This window comes from Clinocottus analis, unplaced genomic scaffold, assembly GCF_023055335.1.
Source record: "Clinocottus analis isolate CAN_PGR_092001 unplaced genomic scaffold, fCliAna1.0.p SCAF_2, whole genome shotgun sequence".
Lineage (NCBI taxonomy): Eukaryota > Metazoa > Chordata > Actinopteri > Perciformes > Cottidae > Clinocottus > Clinocottus analis.
Window position 1 is genome coordinate 16,724,123 of NW_027175931.1, and position 8,277 is coordinate 16,732,399.

Genomic DNA, 8,277 nt, shown 5'->3' on the forward strand with positions numbered 1-8,277 from the left:
ATTCTGGACGCAGCACGAGGAGATCTGTGCACATACACAACCTCTCCAGAGGCAACAACACGAGCTCTCGCTCACACACTTTTTATCATCACTTAATTCCACCTTGGTTTGCTCTCCCTCTTTGCCTTTTGTGATTAGCATTATTCATTCTTAGTTAGAGCCTCACACACTGAAGCAGGCAGTTATCTAATCAGAGCTCGGCTGCAAAGGTCATGGGGAAAAGGAGGAAGCGAAGGGAGGAGAAACCAAGGAGGTGAAAGAGGAGAAGGCTTTCTTGCATCAACAGGCCTCCCTTTGAGCCTCTCCTTGTCTGCGCTCTATCCCTCCTCCCCTGCCAAGTCATGTCTCTCGCTCAGAGTTATCAGCTCATCCGTCTCCTCCTCTCCCACGATGATAAGAGCTCTACTGTTGTGTGCAGAAACACCCAAACTACTGTCACTTCCCTTTTCGGCTCTCTGGCCTAATCCCATGGGACAGTTCACGAGGCCGTCACTGCTGCACACGCTCCACAAAGCAGGAACCTCTACGCCGCGGCTCAACTACACTATCCGGCTTGACTCGACTCTGCTCACTTTTGGCATCATCCGGTGAGATTCTTCTCTCCATTTAGTTTCCCAGTGCCGACAGCACCTCCTCAAAGGAGACGGGCTTCTCAGCTGATTGCCGTAGCGTCGCCGCTTGGAGTTTCCATGACATCATCCTCAACGCGACACTGCTGGATCCTTTCATTGGCAAACAAACAACGTCTGCGCTTTGTCAACTGTAAGGCACAGTGTGTCTAGTCACTACTGACGGCAGCTCGGCTGTTTAGGACTGGCGGGTTTGTGCAGGACGTTCTCTCTGACCAATGGGTGTCCACAGTGTTTTTAAAGCCATCTATTATTGGCTCATCTCTCAAAGAACCTCGACAGGGTGGCAACAAACAAGTACCACGTACCAGGTGCTATCCAGAACATTTGCTGGTGGGAAAACATGAATGGTAAGTGGAGTAGTCAGCCATAGCATGCAGAGGAAAGGCATTACTAGTAATACTGGCAGGCTAGTAGCCAAGGTTCATCAAGTTGATAAGGCACATTTCATCAACAAGGCAAAACACCAAATTCACCAAAATAGAGAAATATTTAATACTGATAAGTGATGCTTTCCATTGGAATAAACCAGTGTCAGCCATTAGTCACAGCATTGCCGTTAGTGTAGGATCTGAAAGGATCTGGGCAGCAGCCAGTGAGTCACTAAAACAGCCGAAGAGTATTACCAGTGTTTCAGAGGGTGGCATCAGCAGGGCTAATTACTATTTAATCAAGCACCTAAATAAACAGCACTGGAAGGCATACAAGTGCTTATGAGCCGTACCACAGGAGAGAATCTTTCTTGGCTCTGCATCAGAAATAAAAGCTAAAATAGAGAAGACATATATGTGTAGTCGTGGTGAGACATGGTAGTGAAAGGAGCCACACTGTAGTTTCCCTCTCCACACCTCCGTTAGAGGTCTGCTCCTCTCATCATCCCCTCAGAGATGGTTTCACATATTGCTCTGCCTCATTGACAACACAGACACATGAGTGATCATAGCGCTCTCTGTGCAGAGCAGATCAAATGTGTGGAAATAGACAAAAATCCTTCATCTCATTTGGAAATGAGGAGGAAAGAAATGCACATTTGGATACAGTAGCATAAAACTAGGCCAAGAGGCATTCATGGAATGACCAAGTTAACCCAATTAGCATTAAAACAATGGCTCCACAGCCTGAGAGAGCTGCCTCTCTGAAGGCTGACTGTGTCTACACAATGAGGGAAAAGAAAGAAAACCAACTTTTGATGTTGATTCATAAAACTTTTTACAATTAGACCAAAAAAAACATCTTTGAAACTCACCATTCCCACAGACAGACAGACAGACAGACGGTTTGTGTTTTAAACACATGATGTTTCGCTAAAAGCGAAACATCCTGAGGGGGGATAATGCAAATCTATCCACAGGTTACGCCCATTCTCCAACCGCTTTTTCAACAGCAGTTGGAGAAGAGCCAATACTTAACGATCCCACACTGAAGGGGCAAAGACAACGTCTAGGATATGACACACACGCATGCACACACGCACGCACAAACACACACACGTGTCTCGAAATGCATCAGCTGCCTTTCTGACCTCATTGTGCATCTGTCGACCTGTACAGGTGTAATGTAGGATGTGTATTGTATGTAATACACAGCGTTCTGCCACAAATGTCTGATTTATATCAAATATATACAATTCAGTTCATGAACTTACACTTGAAATCACTATTTTCAAAAGTTTTTTTAATGAATGCTCACTTTAAATATATATTTTCCTTAAAAACAAATCACTGAAATGAGGATCACCTCCAACTCTAGCGAGGCCTTTGGACTGAGAATAAAAGAACAGCAGGTCATGAGTTCATGCCTCGACGGTGATCATGTGGACGTTAGTCTATTTAATGACACGTTAATTCACTCGCTCTACATTACAAGCAGATGGAGACAGAATCAGCTACTTTATCCCGTCATGCCGGATGCACACACGCACACGCACACGCACACACACACACACACACCCGTTTGAAGACTCAGTTAGGGACAGATATGAGGCAGGTGTAATAAACACTCTTAGCCTTTAAAAAGCAGACAAACTCAACTCCCAAGACACAAGAAACAAGAAGTCGAAGGAAAAAGACAATAAAGACATGACAGAGAGAAAGGCGTCTCAGATGCATGACAATTCATATTAATGGTTGTGTCTCCGGATGCTTTGCAGCTCTTCAACAAAGACTGTTCCCTGGAGATCAAATGCATGAGATGTGCACCATCCACTGTCTCACAGCACAGAAACTCCATTTAACATTATCAGTCCCGTTGAAAGAGGAACATGAGCAAGAGAGAAACATTAGAATGGGGGAGCGTAGCAGATAAGCGCTCTTTATGTTGGAAGAGGAGCTCATTCATGCTCAAAGACTCACACACAGTTATACAGAGATGCCTGGCCCTCACGGCCTTGGCTTCAGTGTTGAGAATCTAAACAGTCAGAAAGTCGTTCCTTCTTCCTCCATTTCAATGAATAGAGAAGTGTAAACTCATCGCCTGGCAGGGTTGAGTACAGGCTCTTTGTTAAGTGAACGCCTATTCGTAAATCTGAGTGGCCTCCACTTGAAATGAGTAAATGGTCAGCCTTCATGAATCACTCTTTATCTACAGCACTTTGTCAGGCTGTCTAAATGATTTGTAGCACATTTAGACAGAGTTAACCCGTCAGTGTTGAGTCCAATAACCCTGTTTCAGTGTGCTGTGGATGCCTGTGGAGGCCATACCTCTGCTACCAGCGCTGACCAGAGGAGGACCAACCTGCGGCAAGGAAAGGCCTCTCCAACATCTGTGTTTATCCTCTGGCTGAAACCAGCAGGCTATATTTACCTCCGTCAAACATGCCCAGAGAGAGAGGAGAAAGATGAAGCCTCCTCGACACCTTCTTGTTTTCATGCCTACCCTCAGTAACAGGTAGAAATGCACACTGTCAGCACCATTAGGCAGATGCAACAACATTTTAAAGACATTTACTGTATGATTCGTCCTCTTCCCCGAGAAGAAGATACAGAGGGGTAAACAACACCTTGAGGCAGTCGGACATCTGCAGGAGTGAGAAGAAGAAGAAAGAAGGAGGGATGCTTTATATATCAACTGCCTACCGAGCACATGTTTTATAGCTGCACAGAAGACCATGAAGCTCAGAATCATTTCAGGAAACATTGGAGCGCACCTCTCTCTGTGAATCTCTGACGTCTTGATACTGACTTATGGATCCGACCCTCACAGGAGGCCCATCCTTCAGAGGGCGTGGACAGAGGGAATGGGCATCACTCCTGGTGGTCTGATGCTATTTCATCTTGAACTGTCACACCTGCGCCCTCACTAATGCATGATGCAGGTCTGCTGGATGAACACCAAACCTGTGCTCCACCATTTACATTAGACTGCTGTTGATTGGGATTAAACTATGTCTCAGGTACTGCTGGCATTTTCTTGTATGGTGGCAAGAGGCTTTTCGTATTAAAACGTACAAACAGATGCCAACATGTCGCGGTGAGGAAAGCAGAACTTGAACCATAGCTGGTGACATCACAGAAAAAGACCCCTTTGGAAATGTATTGTTCACCCAACAGAAGACACGTGTGAGAGTTCTTTAAAGTCTTTGTCAGAAGAAGAGAACAGGGAAAGCTGATGAGTCACATCCCAAGATACAGCACGGTGATTCAAGGTGATTCAGCCTCGTGTTTAAATGCAGAATAACGCAGGTGGCCACATTCAGCTGTTTGAAGACGGGATCCTTTGTTCCCGCAGCTGTTTGCAATGAAACATTGAAATAACTAGCACAAAATATGAGATGTTCCTGAAGATCAGACTGAGTGTTATCTGGTTTCAGGGGAGTCCACAAGCCGCCCGCTGGAGGCGAGGTGGGCAAAAAGTTATGACGAGAGCGTGGATCAGCACGATAACATGACATCTTGATTACCAAAATAAACATGCTCATATATGATGGACAAGAGTTTCCAAAACTGTGTAGTATTGGTAGATACATACTCTGGACAAAATCTCAAGGTATGATGCGATGATGTGCAAAGAAACGACAGCAGCATCACATCCAATTGTAAACAAGAGGATTTAACTATAAAATGTAGATAATTTTTGCATTTGGAGATTCACAGTCTGAACTTCCTGATACTTTCTGCAGGTTTATCTTTTGGAAGTCACAGACTTCGGTTTTCTATACATCCATCAAAAAGCTGCTTGCAGGGACATGCTGCCAAATAATGTAATAAATCATACTGAGCTATGGGTGTGTACTGCAGTTTCTTCTTCAACTATCAATTTATGGAATATCCCCCTTTGTCAGAGAGTGGGAAGGTTACAAAGGAATGCAGAGCATTTAAAAGTAAGAGACAGTTACGAGCTCCAGGTCTCATGAGAGCAGAGTCATAACAGTGGCTCTGATCCCAGCGTCATTAGGCTCATAACATTCTTTACATTTTCAAAGCATGAGCACATACAGCACTGGAGTTGTACAAACTAATAAGTTCACAGGCCATGAAAGTAAGAGCGTATATTTAGTTTTTGCTTTTGATATGGAACATTTTCAAGTAACCATTTAAAAAGGGTGAAAATGTCTGCAAACAAAGCATTTAACAGACTTCTGAAGTCTGGTGCATTGCCTTTAATCAAAGGAAATTGGATTCAAAATATGGAGAATCTTGTCATTAATATTCAACATGAACGTCACAGTTAGGAAATACATTCAAATGTGATTTCCTCTTGGACGGATATTTATCGACATGTAGGATTTCCTGACAGCTCAGCTGGTACAGGAGGCTGAGCAATGGGATATCCAGGGTAAGGCATTACGCACCGAGCGCACATTTTCCCCGGTCATAATTATTCCATTAGTTCCAGAAGGGACGCGACCAGAGTAAATGTTGCCCGGGATATGTGCAGCGCTGCCTCGCTCTGTCGCTCTTCCACGACCGATCCATCACGCTGGTACTCTACGTGTCACACAGCAGCAACCAGGGGATCTCGATGAAGGAGACGACACGCAGAGGCATCATCACCTCTCCACGCTGCGTACACACCCGACTGCACACACACACACACGCACACACACACACACCCGACTGCACACACACACACACACACACACACACACACACACACCCGACTGCACGCACACACCCGACAACCACAATCAGTTCTCCTTTATGACCACATTTAAAACATTAAATCAGTGGCATTTGTAACTACTGCAACACTTGTACAACATGTTTTTGTGTAAGTGCAACCCATGACAGTAATGAGGAGGTGTAACCGCACAGCCGAGTGGACCCATGGAGCTCCTTCTGGAAACAAATCTCCAGCCAAGACAACTTCCGATTGCAGCACAACTGATCGAAATTCAAAGCTCGTCCAGACTAACTAGCTGGCTAGCTCTGTTGCTCCCAAACAAAGCTCCCATTGTCTGGAACTTGTAGTCTTACCGTTTTCTCTTGGCCCTCAAAATTGCGATTAACTCAGGTACAGAAAAACTACAAATCCGAATTCTGCACGTTTCTCCGAGCATGCGCAGTGGAGCCTGAATGATCAGGAAGGTTGTAGAATATGTAGTAGTTAATGAATTGTTGCGGGTAGCGACGTGTCCGAGGCTACGTGTGTACCGCGTTGATGTCCGGAGCTAAAGTGAGGCGCTGGCCGTGTGAGCCGGCTCCCGGGGCTCGGACCCCGGCTGAGCCGGAGTGAGCGGCGCGTCCTCTGAGCTGCCTGAAGTTGCTCGGCTCGGTGGCTCGCTAACGTTTACGTTAGTTCCCTCGTCACTTTTCCGCGCTTTGAGTACATCGCGGTGTTCGGCTGAAACTGAGGAAACTGAAAAGAGTACACACCTTGTCCGGAACGCGGTTCCGGTGATCCGGGTCGGCTCCTATTCCGTTAAATGAAAGCTCCAGGCATAGTGGAAACACTCGCTGTGGCCCACGGTCGACTTGCCTGTTCACCGAGCGAGACGTTGCATGAATGATCAACCGAAACCACCCGCACACTCACTGCGCATGCGCAGCTGCTGTTGTCGCAACCTAACGATAGTAACACAGAGGAGCAGTGCGTTACTACTATAACTATAACCTGTGGACTACCACAACATCGGTGTGGACCAGAGACTGCGGAATGAAAACATGGTGCATTATCTGTGATGTTATCAGGAAACATCGGGGTGTAAACACATGCAAATGAGGGAAGCATTCTGTATATTTAACATGCTGCATGCTCACAGTTTGATTATGCATTGCACACAAATTAATCAACAGCACAACCTTGCGGTTGCTTCACAAGATCGGTCCTCTGATATCATCTTGACAGACAGACAGACAGACAGATAGACAGATAGATAGATAGATAGATAGATAGATAGATAGATAGATAGATAGATAGATAGATAGATAGATAGATAGATACTGTACTCATCCCCAGGGGGAATTTGTTTGTAGCAGTAGCAAGCTAAGTTACAGAGATTTATCATAAAGTCTTCTTGACGTGGGCAGGATGCTCTCCTGTACCAGTCCTTGTGACGGCGGAGCTGGATCAGTCTGCTGGAGAAAGTACTCTACTGGCTCTGCAGTAGGTGGAGACGGTGGTCCGGGTTATCCAATATGGAGAATCATTTATCAGAGACAGCAAACTGCACTTAAATCAGATCTGCAGTTTTAGAGGCGACAATGCAGTCAGACTAAAAGTTGTGGAAACAGCTTTGACACCAGACTGAGGCCGACAACCCCCATGCAGATGTCTCTCCACTAGAGGATGGTGTTGATAATGTGATAATAGTTATTACAGGGACTTCTCAAAAAATAAAAGGTGGAACACTGTTTGAACCTTATTTCAATCTTGAATGAAGAGAAGAGAACCAACAAAGTTTGACTCAAATGACACTACATGCTTTGTGTTTCATAATTCGGCAGCAGGGGTCAGTATAGCTTAAAATATGATGGGTGGCAATACTATTTCTACTTCTGGAATGTAATTTTTTAAAGAACACAGTCTAATGCATATCCAAAACAAATTATGACATTATTTGTATCCTGTCCTTGCATAAATTAAAACCCCTTAGAGACTATTTATTTTACCGTAAAAGCGCATGTGAAACTTAGCTCCAGCGTATTTCATCAGTCTTAGATTCACTGTTCTTCAGTTGTTTGCGTCCAACTGTCCAAGTGACCTTGAGCAGCGGACTCCATCCATGTGAGTGACTGTTGCTCTTCAGCTGACCTTTGACCACTGAGAATGAACCTATCAATGTATTACATTATATATTATATTATACATACATTTATGTACTGACAAATACATTCTCATAGGACAATGCACTGTAGAGCAGAATCAATGACCTATATATTTGACATTCCCTTATGATTGTAACATCGCTAATTATTTAGCCAAATGCGCCGTCAGAAGGATGTAGGTCAGCAGGAGATGCCGCAGGAACTCCATTACCCACAATGCAACTGCACCCGTCCACCACAGTCTAGTCTCGCTCCAACCATCAGGCCGTCCTCCTCCCCGCCCTGCACGGTAAAATGCACCCTAATCTACGCACACGTGATGACAGTAAATACGCACGCGGCCTGCGCGCATCCACCATCGCTATGTTTTGTAGATCGGTGACAGAAGGAGCTCTTGTTCTCGCGTGAGTGGACTGCGCCCCGGTGTGTTGGGATGCGCAGGC

At 45.2% G+C, this 8,277-nt stretch overlaps 1 protein-coding gene across 2 annotated transcripts in view; it reads right to left on the minus strand.

Moving 5' to 3' along the window:
* sipa1l3 (signal-induced proliferation-associated 1 like 3) overlaps positions 1 to 6,555 on the minus strand; it is a 49,459-nt gene extending 42,904 nt beyond the window's left edge. For both annotated transcript variants that reach the window (XM_068585005.1, XM_068585003.1), the window contains exon 1: positions 6,443 to 6,555. The gene's annotated coding sequence lies outside the window, so the exon portion shown is untranslated. The remainder of the gene's footprint in view (positions 1 to 6,442) is intronic.
* Between the last annotated feature and the right edge of the window lie 1,722 nt (positions 6,556 to 8,277).